The sequence below is a fragment of the Oncorhynchus kisutch genome, linkage group LG3 (genome assembly GCF_002021735.2).
Source record: "Oncorhynchus kisutch isolate 150728-3 linkage group LG3, Okis_V2, whole genome shotgun sequence".
Lineage (NCBI taxonomy): Eukaryota > Metazoa > Chordata > Actinopteri > Salmoniformes > Salmonidae > Oncorhynchus > Oncorhynchus kisutch.
In genome coordinates, this window is record NC_034176.2 from 32,192,236 (window position 1) to 32,206,404 (window position 14,169).

The window sequence follows — 14,169 nt, forward strand, 5'->3', positions numbered from 1 at the left end:
ATTTGCATGTGAAATGTTTGTCCCATTAGAAAAGTACCTTGTTCAGAAATAGTTCACCGCCAACTAACAGGTGAGATTATGTGGCCATTGAGGGCAGCGGCGACCAGATGGAAAAATATCTTCTTATACCACTTGGTCTTTTTCTGAGTGCATTCCACAAACTGTTTATCATGTCCACCTTATCCACTGCCCCCATTTTTGAGGTTATAGTCAAGCACACAGTCTGGTTTGATTTCTCTCTCCCGTCAGGTGGAGCACCTTCCCTGTGGACAACATGGTTGCTGTATGGACAGTGGAGAGGACAAGGACGTCTCGTTTGTCATGCCACTCTACTGTCAGCTGTTGACCGTTCTCCTTGAACTCCACCTCCCTGCATATCCTTCCTGTTCGACCTGACTGTGCCACAGGCCACTGTGCTGTTGGAGAGCAGATGCTGGAAGAGTGTGGGACTGATGTAACAATTGTCCATATACAAAGTGTGTCCCTTGCTGAGATGAGGAGCCAGCACGGTCATCACCACGGACCCGGACACCCCAAGCCCCTCATAATGTTGGCTGTCAGTGGTGGACCCTGTGTAAACTAAAATGTCCTGGACAAATCCTGTCTTCATATCGCACATGAACCCAAACCTGGTGTCTTTTGGAGGGAATATATTGATGGAACGCCAGCTTACCTTTCCCTAACATCAGGTACTCATCAATGCATAGGTCCTTGTATGGCACAAAGACCTGACCAAATGCTGATGTCAGGCTGGTATGAACATTTATTTTGTGTCACGGGGTCATTTAGGATCGCAGTAGCATTGTTGATGAAATGTAGGCATCACAGCAGAACTAGGAAGCGGTTTTGGGAAAAGAGGGTGGCAAAGAAGGGAGTTGCAAACATAGGATCTGTGCTCCAGTATTCTCTTAGGGAGTTCTTCTTTACTATCCCCATGAGAAGGACTGTCACCAGGAAGGTATACATTTCACTAATTGTGGTTGTCACTCCTGGCTCTCTTCTCCTGTAGTTCCAAGGCATAGTGATTGGTCTCTTCTATGATGTCTCCCACCAGCCCCTCTGTCAGAAACAACTTGAAGCACTCTTCATCAAATGGAAAGGAGCATTGCACTCCAGACTGAGACTCATCAAAGTAAACTGCAGGGCCAGGAGGGGTGAAATGGCTGGCGGCCTTCCAGCTACCACAGAACCCCTGTACTTCATCCACTGTCGGTCTGCCTCCACCAGAATCTTCAAAGGGACCTGGGACTGCGTCAGTGGACAAGAAGTCCTCAGATTCAGGGTTCTCAATGGCTACAAGGTTGGGGGGGGCAGCTCCTTACTGTCAGAATCTGATTCCTGACTTTCATACTCAGACTCATTGTCAGAATTTTAAGAGAATCTCCAGAATTTGTGAGGTGTCTCCTTTTGAAATACATTGATAATGCTACAGCTTAGCTCACGAGCTACGTACATAAATAACATTGAGTGAGAGGTTATGTGATTGACTGGGGGGGATGTGCCACTTGTATCAATAAGTCACCATCAGAAAATGTTTTGTGTGGTAATTATTTATTGTTTTATTAACATGTTTTCCATTTCCGGTGACAAATCATGCATTCCAATTCTTGCATTGACTGTAATGGGCACATGTGTGTAAATACAGTTTTTTTGAAGGTTGTACTGATTATGATGAACTAAACTATTTCCAGCTGTTTGTGTGGAGCCATGTTTGTTGACATACAATGCATTCTGGGTTGCACATTATTCTGTCAGACCAAAGATGTTATAACCTAGTGAGGTGAATAAGGGTTCACTCATTTTTGAGAACTTCTGGAAATGAATGGTGGGATGTGAACGATGGTAGACGCACCCCCATTCATGCATACTATAAACAGACCAAACTCTTCTTAGCTTTGGTTTCTGTGAGGGGGGAAGCATGGCAGCGAACAGAAACTACCCATCGTCAGCTTACTTTCGAGTTTAACACTTTCGCACAATGGTGAGCTCACTTGTGATGTGATTAATTTCTATTAGCTAATTCATATTGTAGTTCGTCAGCCGAGAGTTATATAAGCGGTCATATTTGTGTTACTCAATCTTTCCTCAGTTAGTGCTCGGACAACTGTAGCCTAAGTTTTTCCCGGTTTGAATGATTGTATTATGCTGTAGATATTTCTGTGAATGTCTGAACATTGTATCCAAAAATAAACTGCTCACATTCTGGACATCACTTTAAGGACTGTATTTGTGCAAAATGTTTCTGAAAACTGTGACCAGCTCAAATGCTGATAGTTTCGAATGACACAACAGACCATTCTAAATAAGCGTTCTAATCACACCGGTTTGATCGTACACTACAGGGACCACTAGAATGATCACATACGTGTGAAAAGGTTCAATTGTATTCATTTTGTTATTACTTAGAACCTCCTTTGTTTATCATAAGTAAACAAAATCAATGCATGAAACCAAAGACTTTCAAACCCTTCATTCTGGGTTGTACAATCCAATGAGAAACGGATCCTCTTTCCATAGCCCTTACTTGTAAAACCATTGCAGTAGAATGTTTTAACATAAGACCTTCGCTTCATACAGCTACACATATGCTTCATTACACAATTTCATTAATGGATTCTGGCAATGACATTTGAGCTGGAGCATTTGTCACGAGTGGCATGTTAATGACAGATCAACCTGATACCCCAAATAAACAATTTTGCACAAGCCTAAATCAATTACAGGCACGGTTGACCACTCCCCTCCTTCCTGGCACTCATTCTTCTGACATTTCTTCTTCAGATAGTCTTTCAGTTTGTCCAATGCTCATGTTCAAAGTGGATGGCCCTTGATAATGTCCCGATTTCTCTCACCTGAGCCACCATTATCCTTTACGGTCCATTATGTCTTGTCTTTTTTCCAACCAGTACACCAGCAGCATGAAAAGTTTGGACGGGATCTCTCTCCATGCTCAATCCACGTGGATACATTGCGCACTCCTGAGATAAAAGGCAGTTGATAGCTTCGACTGGACGCTGTGCACAAGTTGCTGGCTCGGACTCAGGAAGGACAGGGCCATAGTGAAAGCCGTTGTAGTCATTACTTCAGCCGGTTAGAGTTGGGTGAGGCTCACACTGTTCTTGGATTAATTATATCTTCCATGCATCTAGACACCATCTGTGGTCACCTTCGCCATAACCTCGAAAGAGGACAGACCAGAACAACCGTTTAGTTTAGGGCATTTCTGATTCAGGAAATCCAGGCAAACGATTCACTGTATGACAAATGATTACTTCTACCAATATTCTTAATACAAAGAGAATAACAAGACACATTTGAAACCATTTATGCAAATTGGCTTACACTCACTCCCCTATCACATTGTATCATGTGTGTTATGTGTGTCTCACCCATGATGCGTCCAACCACAGACACTGCTCCAGTAAACTCTGCATGTCTGTGTTTGAACAGTAAGTGGAGCTTGTTAACCTCTGAGGCCCCAGTGTCCACTGTGGTCTGGCAGTAGGTAGGACTGTTGTAGAAGAACAGGTCTAGCAGAGTGTCAAAGGTGAATGGTCTCAGACGACTGATACTGGGGAGAGTGATCCTCTGGATGTCCCTGAGAGAGGGGGAGTGGAGAGAAGGGGTGAGAGAGAAGGGAGGACAGAGGAAAGAGAAGGGGTGAGAGAAAAGGCGATGTGTCAAAATGCAGTAGTAAATACTGGTTGAGTAGACTGAGGACACTTATCTGTGTGTGTTCTTACTTGGCTACTCCAGTGGCCTGTCCATGTAGTGCACTGTGCCAGTTGACAGGTTGGAACTCAACTCTGGCCACTCCTGTAATCACTCCCCAGCAGGGACAGGGACGCACTCCTGAAGTCATTCACTACACAGACACAAACACACACACACTCCTGAAGTAATTCACTAATCAAATCAAAATCAAATTAAATTTATTTATATAGCACTTCGTACATCAGCTGATATCTCGAAGTGCTGTACAGAAACCCAGCCTAAAACCCCAAACAGCAAGCAATGCAGGTGTAGAAGCACGGTGGCTAGGAAAAACTCCCTAGAAAGGACAAAATCTAGGAAGAAACCTAGAGAGGAACCAGGCTATGTGGGGTGGCCAGTCCTCTTCTGGCTGTGCCGGGTGGAGATTATAACAGAACATGGCCAAGATGTTCAAATGTTCATAAATGACCAGCATGGTCAAATAATAATAATCACAGGCAGAACAGTTGAAACTGGAACAGCAGCACGGCCAGGTGGACTGGGGACAGCAAGGAGTCATCATGTCAGGTAGTCCTGAGGCATGGTTCTAGGGCTCAGGTCCTCCGAGAGAGAGAAAGAAAGAGAGATTGAGAGAATTAGAGAGAGCATACTTAAATTCACACAGGACACCGGATAGGACAGGAGAAGTACTCCAGATATAACAAACTGACCCTAGCCCCCCGACACATATTTTGTAATTGACCAAATACTTATTTTCCACCATAATTTGCAAATAAATAAATAAAAAATCCTACAATGTGATTTTCTGGATTTTTATTTCTCATTTTGTCTGTCATAGTTGAAGTGTACCTATGATGAAAATTACAGGCCTCTCTCATCTTTTTAAGTGGGAGAACTTGCACAATTGGTGGCTGACTAAATACTTTTTTGCCCCACTGTATCATTGAGTAAATAAAGCAACATACAAACAGGCAGCTCAAAAATGCAGGTGTTTCAGCCTAGCTCAGTGCTTTTTGTGGTGATGGGGCAGGCCTGCAGAAAATAGGAGCATTCCACTGTGATTGGCTCAACATTGCACCGTGATTGGCTCAGTGTTCTGTCACTCATGGGGACACTGTCACCCGCCTTTAGTAACGGTAGACATCAAGAATGTGAGCCCTTTGGGTGCTGCCATAGAGTTACATTAGAAGTGCCCTTCCAAGAAGGCTCAAGGTCATTTTATCTATATAAAATGACTTCAAATCACGTTATATCTACAGTAGCTTTGATTGGACTGATCATGTCAACATCTTACTTTCAAAATCTTAGCTAGCAGTCATCATCATGAATCAAGTAGACAATCTACTGGCAAATCAGTTTGAATCCTTGTCATATGAAGAGAAATAATGAAGATAAATTATAGATAAAACGTATCGGTGCTCAAAGGCCATTGGACATAAACATTACACAACAAGTTGGAAATTGCAAATTCAACAATGAGTTGTTTGGAAGGAATCTGTGACATTGGCTAACCGTAAGCATTGCAACTGGGAAGTCAGACTGGGAAAATATGTTTTGAACTGTCATCCAACTGTAAATCTTTTTCTTTGATGACAAAATGTGTCAACAAAGGACCACCGCGCACAAGGTGAGTCCAAAAATATCTTATTTACCTTTATTTAACTAGGCAAGTCAGTTAAGAACAAATTCTTATTTTCAATGACGGCCTAGGAACAGAAGGTTAACTGCCTGTTCAAGGGCAGAACAACAGATTTGTACCATGTCAGATCGGGGATTTGAACTTGCATCCTTTCGGTTACTAGTCCAACGCTCTAACCACTAGGCTCTTATGATGGTCCCTCCCTCTCTGTCTAGGCTACTCCCTCTCTGTCAATAGGCTCCCCTGCCGCCCCAAAATGTTTTTATATGCTGCTGCATAAATTATGTAATATGCCAGGGAGATACGGTCAGCCATATCAGCTATGTTTTTTAAGAATGCAGTAAACTAATTGTTTCGCTGCCAGACAAGGCTCCACTGATAGCCAGGTGTAGCGGTGGTAAGGATTCACTCCATGGTGCTGAAAATAAAGCTTTTCTGTTGGGACAGCTTTATGTAGGCCCTAACAGTTTGTGGGCACCGCTTGTCGCCGTTATAGTGCAATTAATGTATTGTTCAGTGTTGTGTAGTGTATTTGATGGCATTGCTGGCATGCATCTAAAAAAAAATTGGGGGAGTTTGCCCTACCAAGATTGACATGCTTTAAATCACCACTGGAATTTGGAGTCGTGCCCATCCACGCAGTCGTGGGTGAATAGGGAGTACAGGAGGGGACTGAGCACGCACCCCTGAGGGGCCCCAGTGTTGAGGGTCAGCGTAGCGGATATGTTGTTGCCTACCTTCACCACCAGTTGCAGAGGGAGGTGTTCAATCCCAGGGTCCTTAGCTTAGTGATGAGCTATGGTGTTGAATGCTGAGGTGTTCCTTTTTTCCAGGTGGGAAATGGCAGTGTGGAGTGTAATAGAGATTGCGTCATCTGCAGATCTGTTGGGGCGGTATGGGAATTGGAGTGGGTTTCTGAGATGATGGTGTTGATGTGAGCCATGACCAGCTTTCATGGCTACAGATGTGAGTGCTATGGGGCGGTAGTCATTTAGACAGACTATCTTGGCGCTCTTAGGCACAGGGACTATGGTGGTTTGCTTGAAACATGTAGGTATTATTCAGGCTGTTCGTGAGGCAAAGGAGGGTCTGACCCGATACTCTGACAGACCCTGCTCCCAGTACACAGCATACCTCTCCCCATCTACTGCCATACCCCCTCCTCCTTGTCCTCTCATCCTACAACACACACACACACACAGATTCTCAATGAACCCAGATTAAACAGATACGGAGACAGTGTGAGCATGTGACGCACTCACATGCTCACACTGCCTATTCATCTAGTCTATTCATCTAATCTCTGGCAGCAGCAGGGACTGACCCAGTGGGCCGCAGTCCAGAGAGGAATGTTATGATATCTCATCCAACAGCTGTTCCACACTCGCTACCTATTCCCATTACTTCCCCTCCTCACTCACCGGTAGACCAAGCCTGTTCCTGTCTCTCCGAGTCCTCTCTGCAGATGGGGAGCCACAAGTCCTTGGAGTCTGCAGAGTGACAGTAAAACCAATGGGGTTGTACAGGCTGGTAGAGGGGCGGGGTAGGCTCCATGTCAACGAACTCGAAGGAGGAAATGAAAAAAGGAGATGTCTCACCCACCACACCAGACACCTGTAGTGGTAACATCATTATGACATTATACTGTTACTTACAGTGTAACTAACGAACTAGAAATCTGTGTTTCCACAATCACACATGAAGCAACACTGAAGAAACTAAAATGTCTAAATAACACTTAGCTCTGCCAAACCAAAACCAATCCTTTAGTCCTCATTTGTTTTCTGCATTCACCGAAACTGAGAAAATCTAGTTTAAAACGTGCTATTCTAGTGAGGTAGTAGCGTCACAACCAAGACGTAGCTCGATCTACCTTCCCCTCCACAATTTTTATTTTTTATTGAACTTTTGTTCAGGGCGGCAGGGTAGCTTAGTGGTTAGAGCGTTGGACTAGTAACTGGAAGGTTGCAAGTTCCAATCCCTGAGCTGACAAGGTACAAATCTGTCGTTCTGCCCCTGAACAGGCAGTTAACCCACTGTTCCTAGGTCGTCATTGAAAATAAGAATTTGTTCTTAACTGACTTGCCTAGTTAAATAAATGAAAATAAATTTCAAATATTCAACTCGGCAAGTCAGTTAAGAACAAATTCTTATTTACAATGACGGCCTACAAAGAGCAGCCTCTCCACAATCACACAATTCTACAGTTACAGCCAGGAACTTCAATAATTTAACATTAGCCAGGCAGTTGTCCCTTGTCCCTGTAGCTCCCACTGATCAGAGAGGAGACCAGGACAGGCGAGAATAGCCGAGTAAAAGACTTCTGCCGGGATAAACAAAGCCCTGTTTTATTCTCTCTATCACTGCAAGCATCTCCTCTACTTTGCTCTCTTTCACTTGCCTCCTCTCCTCCCCTTTCTTCCCCTTTTTTCCTCTACTTACAGCTGAATCGGTCCCGAGCTCAGCCCCGGGTGTGTTCCTGTCCAGAGGTGTGTGTGCAGGTGTATTCAAATCAAATCAAATTTGATTGGTCACAAGCAGATGTTACTGCGGGTGTAGCAAAATGCTTGTCCAGAGGTGTGTGTGCAGGTGTGTCAGACAGGTCCTGAACGATGCGGGTGGGGCCAGGCTGAGACCCCTCCCCCTCGGCCCCACGCCCTCTGACATCTCAGGCCTACAGAGAGAGAGAGAGAGAGTGGCAAGTACGGAGGTACTTGCCACAGGGGTGTGGTCTGTGTGATGCTCTGTGCCAGACTAGGAGCCAGATCAGTGGGAACTAACAGAGGAACTGAAAGACAAATAACAAGAAAACAACCATGTTAGCTAAACTCTGAGCATTAGCCAGAGATACACCAGAGAGTACTGGTATTACCCATGCATGGCATCTCTGTTTAAGATTAGATCAGCAATAGTCCAGATGACAACAGAAGTGCTAGTTCTTTATTATGGCAGCACGTTAACTTAATAGGTTTCTCTTGTAAGATGTAAAGAGAACAGCAGTCAGGAGCTTAGGTCAAATTAGTGCCAGCTCCCTGGCTTATACTAGAGGCTCATGATAGTGAAGCCAACCTATTTAGCTAATTAATAGACCTCTGTCTTAGCTACGCTAGTCAGCCAGCCATAAGGCAAAGCTTTCTTAGCCTGGCTGCAGGTTTAAATTGTATTTTTCTATTGTCACATACCCTGGAAAGGCGCAGTGAAATGTGTTGTTTTACAGTGTCAGCCATAACGTATCAGTACAAATTAAGGTTAAGTGCCTTTCTCAAGGGCACATCGACAGATTTTTCATCTAGCTTTAGCTATTATTATTGCTAGTTATCCTTGGTTGCTGTATTTATCTAGCTAGTAGGTTTTTATTTTTTTATTTAACCTTTATTTAACTAGGCAAATCAGTTTAAGAACACATTTTTATTTACAATGACGGCCTACCCCAGCAAAACCCTCCCCTAACCCGGACGATGCTGGGCCAATTGTACACCGCCCTATGGGACTTCTCATCACGGCCGGTTGTGATACAGCCTGGGAATCGAACCTGGATCTAGCAGTGCGATGCAGTGCTTTAGACCTCTGCGCTACTCAAGATCCCTACCCTGGAGTAGCTACATGATTGAACACCACAGTCCAGTCTTTGCTAGTTAGCTAAAACAGACTCACATCAGTCAGTGCAGTGCCCGTTGCTTGCTAGCTAACTGTAGCTAGTCAGGACAGAGAAGGCAGTCCAAAAACAATATGAACTGACCTGCTGCTGATCTGGATAGTTTGGTAGGACAGTCGGTCAGGGCACTCACATCAAATTTTCTGACACTACAGACCAATGACTGTATACAGAAGTGCCACCCTGTCACTAAACTAACCCCAGGTTGCCTAATCAATAAAACCATGTAGATAGCAACATTTGTTGAAAACATTCCCACCTAGCTATCCGATTACCCAGAGTGTGCGATAATCACTTGGCTGTAGTGTTGGTGCTTTGAATTTTCAATTGGGAACTCAAAAAACCCGCTGTGAAATCATGACATCAGTGATCTTCAGGTCGGAAAGTCAGAGCTCTAGAAAGATGACAAATTTCCGACTTGTAATTCCGAGTAGTATGACCTTTCAAAGCGATTTTTCCCAGTCTGAGCTTGTTTTTTTTTCAGAGTTCCCAGTTGTCTTGAACGTACTGAAGCCACCGGTCGGCCATATTGGCACTTTCCAGTAGGTGCAGTTCTCCATAGGAATGAATAGAATTCTACAGTATTTCAATTAAATGTTTCAAGGACATTATTTTCTTGTTGTGGGGACAGTAACATAAGTAATCTAAAAAGATATATACTTTAAGTGAAAAAACATGTTTATACTTCAAGGAAAATAAATATTTTAATGTTTATCTCACATAATATAATGTAAAAGTATGCATTAAGGTGTCTGAAAAAGAATACATGTGTCAAAAACAAATGTTGACATTTATACATGCATTCTATGGCTTCCAAAATATGTTTTACAACAGTGGGGGAGTGCCAAAAAATGTTGACTGCCCCTTTAACGGGCCACTCGAGTCTTCACATGTGCCTGTGAGTATCACTAGCAGTGGAAGCAAACTAAAACATTGAAAAACAACCAAACTTGTGAAAAAAACAATGTAAATATCCAAGAAACACGAGGATAAAGTCTCACTTTAGTAGTTAGACCAACTTTTATGCCTGTGCGGACACACACACACATCTACACCCCCTTATAAAACTTTTGTAGTGGGCATATTTCTCATGGCAATGACCCAAGTAACTAAACATAATACAGGGGTGGTGTGCATAGAATGAGTGATATTGTGTATCTCCCCTGTGAGTAGGCATATCACCGGTGGAAACCAGATGATTGACAGATCATTATCTCAAAACTCAACTGTAAATGTTACCCATAATGTTGGAAGTTGTTGGTTAGACTTGGTTAGCCACTAAAAGGTAAAAAAATCATATATTCTAGAGAGATTTCAATCTGGAATGTGATGGGAGTGTAACCCTTCATCAAGTAGGAATGTTAGTGTGTGTATGTTTGAGAGAGAGAGCGAGAGAGAGAGAGGAGGGCAGATTGGCGCCAGGTCGGTGGCTCTTCGCCTGTGGAGTCGAGGGGAAGCGTCATCATGCTTTAATTCGGCTGGCAGCTAACCGAACACGGCCATGCGAACCGAACGAGTGTGCTCGCTTACTCCATTAAAATACCTTCCCTTGAAAAACGAGGGAAAAAAACAGGAATAGTATTTTGTCCATTTTGAGTCGCCGTAGCCAGTTTACTTCTTCAAAACAATTACAATTCGTGTAATATATCTCAAGAAATCTGTTATTACTTTGACACTTTTGGGCGAGGAGATCTTAGTCGCTCAATTTAATATCTAACTAAGATGTTTGGTACAGTATTTCTAAGTAAAGAAATGTGCATGAAAACGGGTCGTCTCTCGTTGAATGACAACAGACTTTCCTGAAGAATCCCTACTGTTGACCAATCACTGTCGAAAGGGCGTCGACTTCGGCTCCGAAATCCGGCTTGCCTCAAGAAAAAATGTCGTGTGCCCGAACAGGCGAAAAACCCTTACCTAAATTCAAAATCAACAAAAACGTCACAAAATTTCGTCATAATATGTGCACGAACAGTTTCGTCTGGGAAGCATGCAGACGCGTGAGCGTTGCTGCGCGAGGTGGGATAGCTATAACGTTATTATTCCTATTTCTTTCTGCATCACTAGATATGAAACAAAGCTGCAGAAATACTTTGAAAACAGCTACTGCAGCATTTGTCTTGCTACGAATCACTACTCGCACGTACTTCACTTTAGACTATTTTCATGAAATGCTCGCACTGACCTACCGCCAATATGGCTGGTGAATTGACCATTCGCTAAGCCCCCCCTTGGAGAGGAAGACCTTAAATGTCAGTATATTTTATTTTACTAGGCAAGTCAGTTATTAAGAACAAGTTCTTATTTACAATGATGGTCTATCCTGGCCAAACCCTAACCCGGACAACGCTGGGCCAATTGTGTGCGACCCTATGGGACTCCCAATCCTGTCTGGTTGTGATACAGCCTGGAATCAAACCAGGGCTGTAGTGACACCTCTAACACTGAGATGTAGTGCCTTAGCTGCGCCACTCGGGAGCTTATGTAGATCATCTTTGAAGTTACTCAGTCAGCCCAAAAACATTAACCAAAATTGTAACGATTGTCTTCCTCTTCTGATGAGGAATAAGAAGGATCGGACCAAAATGCAGCGTGGTACGTGTCCATGATAAATTTAATAACTCGAGAAAATACCAAAAGAACAAAGTGCAGGAACGAAATGAAAATCAACCCAGTCCCATATGGTAGAAACAGAAAACAACTACCCACAACCCATAGTGGGAAAACAGGCTGCCTAAGTATGGTTCTCAATCAGAGACAACGACAGACAGCTGTCCCTGATTGAGAACCATACCCGGCCAAAAACAAAGAAATACAAAAACATAGAACGCCCACCCTAGTCACGCCGGCCAGGGTGTGACAAAAATGTAACTTCTCCTGCGATAATATATTTAAGTTGTATGTGGGAATAATGTTGTTTGAAACTATAACGATATTGTCAATTTATAAAAATAGAACAGAAACAGATAACACAATGGTCCATGAATCCTTAGTTTGGGGGTTATAATAATAAGATAACACGATAATGCTCATTAAAGCATCAGCCATAATTATCCACCTATATTTGACTTCCATTTGGCCTAAACTAAAGTTAATTATCTCTGCAGAGGTCGCTGGCTGGCAAGAGGCTGAACAATTATTAACTCATTATGGTGCTGTCGTGATGATTGAAGCAAAATGCCATAGCTGCGAAAGACACCAATCCTGTATTTCCAGTCTTATCTCAGTCTAGTCAATCATTCAATTTTTTAAAATTTATTTTACCTTTATTTAACTAGGCAAGTCAGTTAAGAACAAATTCTTATTTTCAATGACAGCCTAGGAACAGTGGGTTAACTGCCTGTCGGGTAGGGATAAAGTCACTATGCATAGATGATAAAAAGAGAGGAGCAGCAGTGTGAAGAGTGTGATGGAATGTGTGTGTGTGTGTGTGTGTGTTGGAGTGTCAGTGTAGTATGTGTGAGTGTGTGGTTAGAGTCCAGTCAGTGTATTAGCATGTCCAAGAGAGTCAGAGCAAAATTTGATTATGAATAATTATAAAATAAGGGGGGTCAATGCAAAAAATCTGGCTAGCCATTTGATTAACTGTTCAGTAGTGTTATGGCTTGAGGGTAGAAGCTGTTAAGGAGCATTTTGGTCCCAGACTTGGTGCTCTGGTACCACTTGCAGTGCGGTAGCAGAGAGAACAATCAGTCTATGACTTGGGTGGCTGGAGTCTTTGACCATTTTTAGGGCCTTCTCCTGACACCGCCTGGTATAGAGGTACTGTATGGCAGTAAGCTTGGCCCCAGTGATGTACTAGGCTGTACGCACTACTCTCTGTAGCGTCTTGTGGTCAGATTCTGAGCAGTTGCCATACCAAGCCGGAATGCAAACAGTCAGGATGCTCTCCATGGTGCATCTGTATAACTTTTTGAGGATCTGAGGTCCCATGACAAATCTTTTCAGCCTCCTGAATAGGCATGGTCGTGCCCTCTTCACAACTGTGTTGTTGTGTTTCGACCATGATAGATCCTTAGTGGTGTGGACACCAAGGAACTTGAAGCTCTTGATGAATTTCAATGAAATTACGTTGAACCAACGTGGAATAGATGTTGAATTGACATCTGTGTCCAGTGGAGTAGGTTATATATTATTACCTGTAGTTAGGCCTAGAACTGTAGGTTATAACTTTAAGCCTGATCATTAGGGTAAGAAACTGACCTTAGATCAGGGGCTATAGGACACTTAATCCTACCTCTTTGGGTGCTCAGGTTTCGTTCCTCGAATCCAATTATATTTCTGACTGCTCTCCCTGCCATAGGCACTATGATAAGGAGGTGAGGCTCTGTGTGTGATATAAAACTGTCTCTAGGATGGAATTTGAAAGAAGCTGTACCACTTTAGCCTGCAGTCAAATGAACAAATCGCCCTCTAGTGGCCTCATGGGTGGATTGTTATTCATATTTTTTATAATGTCATTATTAATTCATAAACTTTTTTTTTTTTTAAACCCGCTGATTTTCTATGTCGAACAAATGGTTTTGTTATGTTTCAGTATCCTTTGATGTATATAAAGTGTAATATTGGGAGGCAAACTTAAAATGGAATACATTTCAACTCTATATCTGACATGGTACAGGTGTCTTCTTTTTTTAAGCCCATAATCATGTGTGTGAGGTGTATACTTTTCTTTCAAAGTTGATTTGTTTAAGACTACCAAGAAAGACTCTGTGTGACCCTGATTTATCCCACTGCAGTAAAAAGATAAACTGGCATTCCTGCAAAGGAAAGCCCTGCACATGCGCACACACACACACACGCACACACACACACACACACACACACACACACACACACACACACACACACACACACACACACACACACACACACACACACACACACACACACACACACACGTACACACACACACCATTCCTACACACATTACACACAGTCCATCCCCAAGCCTAACCAAGACATCTAACTTTACGTTCATGTTCTGTGAAAGGTGAGAGTTTCATAGCATGTGTTCCTTGTTCCTTATGTAAATGTGTGGGTCACCATAATGTATGTGTGATGACTCCCATTTCCCACATCCCTGGGTGTGTGTGTGATTAGTTTGATGGGTGTGTGTGGATAGCATGATCACACCTTTCCTCCAGGGCAGAGAGAAAAAGAG